The 10000-nt window shown below is 34.2% G+C and overlaps 2 non-coding genes across 2 annotated transcripts in view; one reads left to right on the top strand and one right to left on the bottom strand.

Moving 5' to 3' along the window:
• The window catches only part of LOC122322751, a 3959-nt gene extending 34 nt beyond the window's left edge, over positions 1-3925 (top strand). The window contains exon 1 of the ribosomal RNA XR_006246823.1: positions 1-3925. This exon is cut by the window's left edge and continues 34 nt beyond it. This is a non-coding gene — a ribosomal RNA (large subunit ribosomal RNA).
• Positions 3926-7927: 4002 nt separating this feature from the next.
• LOC122322755 overlaps positions 7928-10000 on the bottom strand; it is a 3957-nt gene continuing 1884 nt past the window's right edge. The window contains exon 1 of the ribosomal RNA XR_006246827.1: positions 7928-10000. This exon is cut by the window's right edge and continues 1884 nt beyond it. This is a non-coding gene — a ribosomal RNA (large subunit ribosomal RNA).

Below are 10000 nucleotides of genomic sequence, written 5' to 3'. Positions count from 1 at the left end.
TAAGCATATTAATTAGGGGAGGAAAAGAAACTAACAAGGATTTTCTTAGTAGCGGCGAGCGAAAAGAAATCAGTTCAGCACTAAGTCACTTTGTCTATATGGCAAATGTGAGATGCAGTGTAAGGAACATCAATATTCTAGTATGAGAAATTAACGATTTAAGTCCTTCTTAAATGAGGCCATTTACCCATAGAGGGTGCCAGGCCCGTATAACGTTAATGATTACTAGATGATGTTTCCAAAGAGTCGTGTTGCTTGATAGTGCAGCACTAAGTGGGTGGTAAACTCCATCTAAAACTAAATATAACCATGAGACCGATAGTAAACAAGTACCGTGAGGGAAAGTTGAAAAGAACTCTGAATAGAGAGTTAAATAGTACGTGAAACTGCTTAGAGGTTAAGCCCGATGAACCTGAATATCCGTTATGGAAAATTCATCATTAGAATTGTAATATTTAATTAATATTATAATAATAGTGTGCATTTTTTCCATATAAGGACATTGTAATCTATTAACATAATTAATTTATCAAAAAATTGTGAATTATTGATTATTTCAATTATAGTGCTTGCATTATAACATGATATAAATGTCATAAATTTGATAAAGTGCTGATAGATTTATATGAATACAGTGCGTTAATTTTTCGGAATTATATAATGGCATAATTTTCAATGATTTTTGTGTTTATTATATGCACTTGTATGATTAACAATGCGAAAGATTCAGGATACCTTCGGGACCCGTCTTGAGACACGGACCAAGGAGTCTAACATATGTGCAAGTTATTGGGATATAAACCTAATAGCGTAATTAACTTGACTATTAATGGGATTAGTTTTTTAGCTATTTATAGTTAATTAACACAATCCCGGGGCGCTCTATATAGTTATGTATAATGATATTTATATTATTTATACCTCTAACTGGAACGTACCTTGAGCATATATGCTGTGACCCGAAAGATGGTGAACTATACTTGATCAGGTTGAAGTCAGGGGAAACCCTGATGGAAGACCGAAACAGTTCTGACGTGCAAATCGATTGTCAGAATTGAGTATAGGGGCGAAAGACCAATCGAACCATCTAGTAGCTGGTTCCTTCCGAAGTTTCCCTCAGGATAGCTGGTGCATTTAACTGTTGTATAAAATAATCTTATCTGGTAAAGCGAATGATTAGAGGCCTTAGGGTCGAAACGATCTTAACCTATTCTCAAACTTTAAATGGGTAAGAACCTTAACTTTCTTGATATGAAGTTTAAGGTTATGATATAATGTGCCCAGTGGGCCACTTTTTGGTAAGCAGAACTGGCGCTGTGGGATGAACCAAACGTAATGTTACGGTGCCCAAATTAACAACTCATACAGAAACCATGAAAGGCGTTGGTTGCTTAAAACAGCAGGACGGTGATCATGGAAGTCGAAATCCGCTAAGGAGTGTGTAACAACTCACCTGCCGAAGCAACTAGCCCTTAAAATGGATGGCGCTTAAGTTGTATACCTATACATTACCGCTAAAGTAGATGATTTATGTTACTTGTAATATAAATTTTGAAACTTTAGTGAGTAGGAAGGTACAATGGTGTGCATAGAAGTGTTTGGCGTAAGCCTGCATGGAGCCGCCATTGGTACAGATCTTGGTGGTAGTAGCAAATAATCGAATGAGACCTTGGAGGACTGAAGTGGAGAAGGGTTTCGTGTGAACAGTGGTTGATCACGAGTTAGTCGGTCCTAAGTTCAAGGCGAAAGCCGAAAATTTTCAAGTATAGAAAAATCAAAATATATTTTGCATCATACCGATTTTTATACACTTGAATAATTTTGAACGAAAGGGAATACGGTTCCAATTCCGTAACCTGTTGAGTATCCGTTTGTTATTAAATATGGGCCTCGTGCTCATCCTGGCAACAGGAACGACCATAAAGAAGCCGTCGAGAGGTATCGGAAGAGTTTTCTTTTCTGTTTTATAGCCGTACTACCATGGAAGTCTTTCGCAGAGAGATATGGTAGATGGGCTAGAAGAGCATGACATATACTGTTGTGTCGATATTTTCTCCTCGGACCTTGAAAATTTATGGTGGGGATACGCAAACTTCTCAACAGGCCGTACCAATATCCGCAGCTGGTCTCCAAGGTGAAGAGTCTCTAGTCGATAGAATAATGTAGGTAAGGGAAGTCGGCAAATTAGATCCGTAACTTCGGGATAAGGATTGGCTCTGAAGATTGAGATAGTCGGGCTTGATTGGGAAACAATAACATGGTTTATGTGCTCGTTCTGGGTAAATAGGGTTTCTATCATTTATGGTAGATTCTTGTTCCCCGGATAGTTTAGTTACGTAGCCAATTGTGGAACTTTCTTGCTAAAATTTTTAAGAATACTAATTGGGCAACTGATTAGTTCTTTTAAATTATAACGATTATCAATTAACAATCAATTCAGAACTGGCACGGACTTGGGGAATCCGACTGTCTAATTAAAACAAAGCATTGTGATGGCCCTAGCGGGTGTTGACACAATGTGATTTCTGCCCAGTGCTCTGAATGTCAAAGTGAAGAAATTCAAGTAAGCGCGGGTCAACGGCGGGAGTAACTATGACTCTCTTAAGGTAGCCAAATGCCTCGTCATCTAATTAGTGACGCGCATGAATGGATTAACGAGATTCCTACTGTCCCTATCTACTATCTAGCGAAACCACAGCCAAGGGAACGGGCTTGGAATAATTAGCGGGGAAAGAAGACCCTTTTGAGCTTGACTCTAATCTGGCAGTGTAAGGAGACATAAGAGGTGTAGAATAAGTGGGAGATATTAGACTTCGGTTTGGTATCGACAATGAAATACCACTACTCTTATTGTTTCCTTACTTACTTGATTAAATGGAACGTGTATCATTTCCTAGCCATTATACGGATGTATTTATTATATCTTATGGTATTGGGTTTTGATGCAAGCTTCTTGATCAAAGTATCACGAGTTTGTTATATAATCGCAAACAAATTCTTTAATAAGAAAATGCATTTATGTATTTTTGATTTAAAAATTTGGTATAACTCCAATTACTCAGGTATGATCCAATTCAAGGACATTGCCAGGTAGGGAGTTTGACTGGGGCGGTACATCTCTCAAATAATAACGGAGGTGTCCCAAGGCCAGCTCAGTGCGGACAGAAACCACACATAGAGCAAAAGGGCAAATGCTGACTTGATCTCGGTGTTCAGTACACACAGGGACAGCAAAAGCTCGGCCTATCGATCCTTTTGGTTTAAAGAGTTTTTAACAAGAGGTGTCAGAAAAGTTACCATAGGGATAACTGGCTTGTGGCGGCCAAGCGTTCATAGCGACGTCGCTTTTTGATCCTTCGATGTCGGCTCTTCCTATCATTGTGAAGCAAAATTCACCAAGCGTTGGATTGTTCACCCATGCAAGGGAACGTGAGCTGGGTTTAGACCGTCGTGAGACAGGTTAGTTTTACCCTACTAATGACAAAACGTTGTTGCGACAGCATTCCTGCGTAGTACGAGAGGAACCGCAGGTACGGACCAATGGCACAATACTTGTTCGAGCGAACAGTGGTATGACGCTACGTCCGTTGGATTATGCCTGAACGCCTCTAAGGTCGTATCCGTGCTGGACTGCAATGATAAATAAGGGGCAATTTGCATTGTATGGCTTCTAAACCATTAAAAGTTTATAATTTATTTTATAAACGACAATGGATGTGATGCCAATGTTATTTGTAACATAGTAAATTGGGAGGATCTATGATCACCTGATGCCGTGCTAGTTACATATTTAAACATTATTTAATACAATGACAAAGCCTAGAATCAATTGTAAACGACTTTTGTAACAGGCAAGGTGTTGTAAGTGGTTGAGCAGCTGCCATACTGCGATCCACTGAAGCTTATCCTTTGCTTGATGATTCGAAAATGTTAATAAAACAACAAATATAAAATATAATATGTGTGTTATGGTTGTTAAACACCAACTAAAACATATATATATATATATATTGTATGAGTTGTTTAAAGGTGCCATATTTGTTAATTTACTTATGATATTTTATATATTTCTTTGTAAGTTGATAATGTGTGGACCGGACCTTAAGAAAATGTTATATACAAAAAGCTTTTTGATGATGCAATACAAAATTTATGTTATTTTATAAATAACATTCTTTTCAGAATAATTGAATTGTTATTGAAAGGAATAAAGAAATTAAATTGTTTTAAACAAAACAGAGAAAGAAGAACACACATTTTATTATATATATGAGTATATATATATATATATATATATATATATATATATATATATATATGATAACTGCGAAAGGCAATAGAAAACACAAAAAAATAAATATATGAAATCATATTAAAAATATATTATAATTCAATCAATGGAGAACAGTAATATGCGAATGAAAAATTTACACTCTTAAACATAAATGTTATATTTAGTGTGAAATAGAAGTTTATATTTTATTTGATATTGCATAATAATAATAAACCGATTAATAAAATTTACACTCATGAGACTTGGAATTGTTATGAAATTCAATTCAGTGTTTTCCAATACAAAATGTCAAATAATATCATGAAACATATAAATTACATGTTAGATAATAACATATGACACAAACAATGTGATATAATAGAATTTAACATGTAAAATAAATGTTGGGTAATAACGTATGGAACAACTCTACTACAATAAAAAATGTTTGCTATAGACAAAATTATATATGGAAATCACATGATTGTGGAGTATTGTCTTGCCGGCAGCCGTCAATTATAGTTCAAATTATTAAATATTTAAGTTATTCGTGTGTTATATTTAAATTAATACATGAAGAATTAATAGTGAGTGGTTGCATTTGAAAAAAGTATCATTCTTAAGGAAATGGTGTTCAAAAACCTATATATGGAGTGGTGTCGCGCACGGCAAGTCATATGAGAAAAAGTAAAAGTAACAAAATAATATGACTGTGGAGTATTGTCTTGCCGGCATGGGTCATTTATTGGGCAAATTATGAAATGTTATGAAATTCAATTCAGTGTTTTCCAATACAAAATGTCAAATAATATCATGAAACATATAAATTACATGTTAGATAATAACATATGACACAAACAATGTGATATAATAGAATTTAACATGTAAAATAAATGTTGGGTAATAACGTATGGAACAACTCTACTACAATAAAAAATGTTTGCTATAGACAAAATTATATATGGAAATCACATGATTGTGGAGTATTGTCTTGCCGGCAGCCGTCAATTATAGTTCAAATTATTAAATATTTAAGTTATTCGTGTGTTATATTTAAATTAATACATGAAGAATTAATAGTGAGTGGTTGCATTTGAAAAAAGTATCATTCTTAAGGAAATGGTGTTCAAAAACCTATATATGGAGTGGTGTCGCGCAAGGCAAGTCATATGAGAAAAAGTAAAAGTAACAAAATAATATGACTGTGGAGTATTGTCTTGCCGGCATGGGTCATTTATTGGGCAAATTATGAAATGTTATGAAATTCAATTCAGTGTTTTCCAATACAAAATGTCAAATAATATCATGAAACATATAAATTACATGTTAGATAATAACATATGACACAAACAATGTGATATAATAGAATTTAACATGTAAAATAAATGTTGGGTAATAACGTATGGAACAACTCTACTACAATAAAAAATGTTTGCTATAGACAAAATTATATATGGAAATCACATGATTGTGGAGTATTGTCTTGCCGGCAGCCGTCAATTATAGTTCAAATTATTAAATATTTAAGTTATTCGTGTGTTATATTTAAATTAATACATGAAGAATTAATAGTGAGTGGTTGCATTTGAAAAAAGTATCATTCTTAAGGAAATGGTGTTCAAAAACCTATATATGGAGTGGTGTCGCGCAAGGCAAGTCATATGAGAAAAAGTAAAAGTAACAAAATAATATGACTGTGGAGTATTGTCTTGCCGGCATGGATAATTTATTGGGCAAATTATGAAAAAATGAAGTTAATCTTGTATTATATTTTATTTAATACATGAAGAATTAATGTTGGGTGGTAGCATTTGAAAAAAGTATCATGCTTAAAGAGATGGTGTTCAAAAACCTATATATGGAGTGGTGTCGCGCAAGGCAAGTCATATGAGAAAAAGTAAAAGTAACAAAATAATATGACTGTGGAGTATTGTCTTGCCGGCATGGATAATTTATTGGGCAAATTATGAAAAAATGAAGTTAATCTTGTATTATATTTAATTTAATACATGAAGAATTAATGTTGGGTGGTAGCATTTGAAAAAAGTATCATGCTTAAAGAGATGGTGTTCAAAAACCTATATATGGAGTGGTGTCGCGCAAGGCAAGTCATATGAGAAAGAGTAAAAGTAACAAAATAATATGACTGTGGAGTATTGTCTTGCCGGCATGGATAATTTACTGGGCAAATTATGAAATAACACTGACTAGTTAATCTTCGTATTATATTTAATTTAATACATGAAGAATTAAATATTATTTTTTTTTTTTATTTTTTTTACTTTTTTTGGCTGGTTGCCGGCAAGCCAATCCCCCACAATCATGTGATTTCCATATATAATTTTGTCTATAGCAAACATTTTTTATTGTAGTAGAGTTGTTCCATACGTTATTACCCAACATTTATTTTACATGTTAAATTCTATTATATCACATTGTTTGTGTCATATGTTATTATCTAACATGTAATTTATATGTTTCATGATATTATTTGACATTTTGTATTGGAAAACACTGAATTGAATTTCATAACATTTCATAATTTGCCCAATAAATGACCCATGCCGGCAAGACAATACTCCACAGTCATATTATTTTGTTACTTTTACTTTTTTCTCATATGACTTGCCGTGCGCGACACCACTCCATATATAGGTTTTTGGAACACCATTTCCTTTAAGAATGATACTTTTTTTCAAAATGCAACCACTCACTATTAATTCTTCATGTATTAATTTAAATATAACACACGAATAACTTAAATATTTAATAATTTGAACTATAATTGACGGCTGCCGGCAAGACAATACTCCACAATCATGTGATTTCCATATATAATTTTGTCTATAGCAAACATTTTTTATTGTAGTAGAGTTGTTCCATACGTTATTACCCAACATTTATTTTACATGTTAAATTCTATTATATCACATTGTTTGTGTCATATATTATTATCTAACATGTAATTTATATGTTTCATGATATTATTTGACATTTTGTATTGGAAAACACTGAATTGAATTTCATAACAATTCCAAGTCTCATGAGTGTAAATTTTATTAATCGGTTTATTATTATTATGCAATATCAAATAAAATATAAACTTCTATTTCACACTAAATATAACATTTATGTTTAAGAGTGTAAATTTTTCATTCGCATATTACTGTTCTCCATTGATTGAATTATAATATATTTTTAATATGATTTCATATATTTATTTTTTTGTGTTTTCTACTATTGCCTTTCGCAGTTATCATATATATATACATATATATATATATATATATATATATATATATATACTCATATATATAATAAAATGTGTGTTCTTCTTTCTCTGTTTTGTTTAAAACAATTTAATTTCTTTATTCCTTTCAATAACAATTCAATTATTCTGAAAAGAATGTTATTTATAAAATAACATAAATTTTGTATTGCATCATCAAAAAGCTTTTTGTATATAACATTTTCTTAAGGTCCGGTCCACACATTATCAACTTACAAAGAAATATATAAAATATCATAAGTAAATTAACAAATATGGCACCTTTAAACAACTCATACAATATATATATATATATATGTTTTAGTTGGTGTTTAACAACCATAACACACATATTATATTTTATATTTGTTGTTTTATTAACATTTTCGAATCATCAAGCAAAGGATAAGCTTCAGTGGATCGCAGTATGGCAGCTGCTCAACCACTTACAACACCTTGCCTGTTACAAAAGTCGTTTACAATTGATTCTAGGCTTTGTCATTGTATTAAATAATGTTTAAATATGTAACTAGCACGGCATCAGGTGATCATAGATCCTCCCAATTTACTATGTTACAAATAACATTGGCATCACATCCATTGTCGTTTATAAAATAAATTATAAACTTTTAATGGTTTAGAAGCCATACAATGCAAATTGCCCCTTATTTATCATTGCAGTCCAGCACGGATACGACCTTAGAGGCGTTCAGGCATAATCCAACGGACGTAGCGTCATACCACTGTTCGCTCGAACAAGTATTGTGCCATTGGTCCGTACCTGCGGTTCCTCTCGTACTACGCAGGAATGCTGTCGCAACAACGTTTTGTCATTAGTAGGGTAAAACTAACCTGTCTCACGACGGTCTAAACCCAGCTCACGTTCCCTTGCATGGGTGAACAATCCAACGCTTGGTGAATTTTGCTTCACAATGATAGGAAGAGCCGACATCGAAGGATCAAAAAGCGACGTCGCTATGAACGCTTGGCCGCCACAAGCCAGTTATCCCTATGGTAACTTTTCTGACACCTCTTGTTAAAAACTCTTTAAACCAAAAGGATCGATAGGCCGAGCTTTTGCTGTCCCTGTGTGTACTGAACACCGAGATCAAGTCAGCATTTGCCCTTTTGCTCTATGTGTGGTTTCTGTCCGCACTGAGCTGGCCTTGGGACACCTCCGTTATTATTTGAGAGATGTACCGCCCCAGTCAAACTCCCTACCTGGCAATGTCCTTGAATTGGATCATACCTGAGTAATTGGAGTTATACCAAATTTTTAAATCAAAAATACATAAATGCATTTTCTTATTAAAGAATTTGTTTGCGATTATATAACAAACTCGTGATACTTTGATCAAGAAGCTTGCATCAAAACCCAATACCATAAGATATAATAAATACATCCGTATAATGGCTAGGAAATGATACACGTTCCATTTAATCAAGTAAGTAAGGAAACAATAAGAGTAGTGGTATTTCATTGTCGATACCAAACCGAAGTCTAATATCTCCCACTTATTCTACACCTCTTATGTCTCCTTACACTGCCAGATTAGAGTCAAGCTCAAAAGGGTCTTCTTTCCCCGCTAATTATTCCAAGCCCGTTCCCTTGGCTGTGGTTTCGCTAGATAGTAGATAGGGACAGTAGGAATCTCGTTAATCCATTCATGCGCGTCACTAATTAGATGACGAGGCATTTGGCTACCTTAAGAGAGTCATAGTTACTCCCGCCGTTGACCCGCGCTTACTTGAATTTCTTCACTTTGACATTCAGAGCACTGGGCAGAAATCACATTGTGTCAACACCCGCTAGGGCCATCACAATGCTTTGTTTTAATTAGACAGTCGGATTCCCCAAGTCCGTGCCAGTTCTGAATTGATTGTTAATTGATAATCGTTATAATTTAAAAGAACTAATCAGTTGCCCAATTAGTATTCTTAAAAATTTTAGCAAGAAAGTTCCACAATTGGCTACGTAACTAAACTATCCGGGGAACAAGAATCTACCATAAATGATAGAAACCCTATTTACCCAGAACGAGCACATAAACCATGTTATTGTTTCCCAATCAAGCCCGACTATCTCAATCTTCAGAGCCAATCCTTATCCCGAAGTTACGGATCTAATTTGCCGACTTCCCTTACCTACATTATTCTATCGACTAGAGACTCTTCACCTTGGAGACCAGCTGCGGATATTGGTACGGCCTGTTGAGAAGTTTGCGTATCCCCACCATAAATTTTCAAGGTCCGAGGAGAAAATATCGACACAACAGTATATGTCATGCTCTTCTAGCCCATCTACCATATCTCTCTGCGAAAGACTTCCATGGTAGTACGGCTATAAAACAGAAAAGAAAACTCTTCCGATACCTCTCGACGGCTTCTTTATGGTCGTTCCTGTTGCCAGGATGAGCACGAGGCCCATATTTAATAACAAACGGATACTCAACAGGTTA

The sequence above is a fragment of the Drosophila grimshawi genome, unplaced genomic scaffold, assembly GCF_018153295.1.
Source record: "Drosophila grimshawi isolate 15287-2541.00 unplaced genomic scaffold, ASM1815329v1 contig_60, whole genome shotgun sequence".
In the NCBI taxonomy this organism is placed as follows: Eukaryota; Metazoa; Arthropoda; class Insecta; order Diptera; family Drosophilidae; genus Drosophila; species Drosophila grimshawi.
This window is presented reverse-complemented; position numbering and strand designations above follow the sequence as displayed.